Consider the following 1,870-nt stretch of genomic DNA (forward strand, 5'->3'; position numbering starts at 1 on the left):
CAAGTTTCCACCACCTCCCAACAGCAACGCTCCAGAGAATGCACTTTTACTACACGGACCTTTGGGTTCACTTAAGACTAACACTACAGCAAGGAACGAGGCTAGGAGAGGCCAGGGGCCGGAAGTGCATGTCAAAAAGGATGATTTCAAAGAATACATGCCTGATGTTCCACAGCAGCTCATCATGGCAGACTGACAATTCCATTACAGGGACAGACACACTTGCCCACCAGTCTCCACAGAAGTGTTACCATAGACAGACCCAACCCAGACATCCACTGATAAGCATGTGGATAAAGAAAATGTGCCATCTTTTTCCTCGTTGGCCATCTGAAGGCAAGATGGGTCACCAGCATCTCTACTGGAGTCACCCGCGGAAGTTTGGCCAGGGTTCTCGCTCTTGCCGCGTCCGCTCTAACCGCCACGGTCTGGAAATACGGCCTGAACATGTGCCGTCAGTATTTCCGCCAGTACGGGAAGGACATAGACTTCATTAAGTTGGACTAAGCGATCTTGAATGGATTATTCAAGACTGTCTACACAGTGAAACAGATCATGCTAGTCTTTGTACATAAAGAATAAAAATGAAGACCTTCAAAAAAAAAAAGAAAGAAAGAAAGAAAATGTGCCATGTGCCCACAAAAGAATATAAATATAGGCAGAAAATGGAATGACGGTTTGAATATGTGACATCATAGATGGGACTGGAACATGTGATACTGTTTGAAACAGATAGAAAAGGGAAATATATGAGTCTTCTTAGATGAGGTACCTGCAGTGGCCGTATTCACTGATGCATATAGAGAGGGAATCAAGAGCTGTGGAGGTGAGTGAGGATCTAATGGGCAGAGTTTCCATTCAGGGCAATAAAAATCTAGAGCGAGACAGAGATGATGATGCACAATATTGTGAACCTACGTAATGTCATGGAAATGTACACTTAAAATGGTTAAAGTGGTGAGTTTATATTGTATGTGCTTATTACACTAAAAACATTCTTCTGCTGAATTCCTCCTAAGGGGAAAAACACAGGTCTCCTGTGTGTGTGTGTGTGTGTGTGTGTGTGTGTGTGTGTGTGTGTGTGTGTGTGTGTATTCTGCCTCCAGGCTAAAAAGGCCTCCTCAGGCAAAACACAGCAGCACACGGCTCAGAGGCTGTTTGATTTCTGCAGTGGCATGCCATACTTTTAGAGCATGCTGCCCCCTGCAAAGAAACAGAAAACGGGATAGAATAAAGCCAACTCTTTAGAGGCTTTGCTGGGCTGGCCAGGGAGCAGCTCCCCGGCAAGACGGTAAGAAGTGGGAGGGAACCCAGAAGCTGGCTTCACCCTGAGGGCTGAGGCAGAGGCAGCAATCACAGGTTTAACTCTCTCTAAGCAGAGATCGAGATGACGGTGTGGCGCAGCTGAGGCACACCTGTGCAGGTTACAGGGGAAAAGGCAAGGATAAAGGAAGGACATGCCTAGCCACACCCCTGCGTGGTGAGGGCATGGTGGCCCCAGCTTGGCCCAGTTCACTTGGCAAACACAGCCATGGCCGCTCGGTCCACCTTCACTCCCACCACTCTGCCTGTCCTGTCCTCTGCCCTTGTGGCTGTCTCTTACTTCCAGGAAACAGCTGTCTCCTGACTTGGGGCTGTCCCACAGCGCTCTGAACTGTCTGAGACCAACTTCATCCTTTTGAATTCAGCCGCAGCAGCATTTCCTGGGACGCTTGTTCTGACCCCAAGTGTTAGCCTTGTCCCTTGTGAGACCTTTAAAGACCTGAGCCCCTTAGCTTCAGAGGGCTTGAATTCATTTTTAATTCTGCATTTATTGGTGGGAAACATCTATTTAATATCTCTGTTCCTCACTGAACTGCATCACCCCACC

The 1,870-nt window shown here is 47.8% G+C and overlaps 1 pseudogene; it reads left to right on the forward strand.

The window, feature by feature from the left end:
* Nucleotides 1-341: 341 nt before the first annotated feature.
* Nucleotides 342-589, forward strand: LOC128104374 (40S ribosomal protein S29-like; annotated as a pseudogene).
* Nucleotides 590-1,870: the final 1,281 nt, after the last annotated feature.

This window comes from Peromyscus californicus, unplaced genomic scaffold, assembly GCF_007827085.1.
Source record: "Peromyscus californicus insignis strain IS unplaced genomic scaffold, ASM782708v3 Scaffold_8__1_contigs__length_139910024, whole genome shotgun sequence".
Taxonomy (NCBI): Eukaryota; Metazoa; Chordata; class Mammalia; order Rodentia; family Cricetidae; genus Peromyscus; species Peromyscus californicus.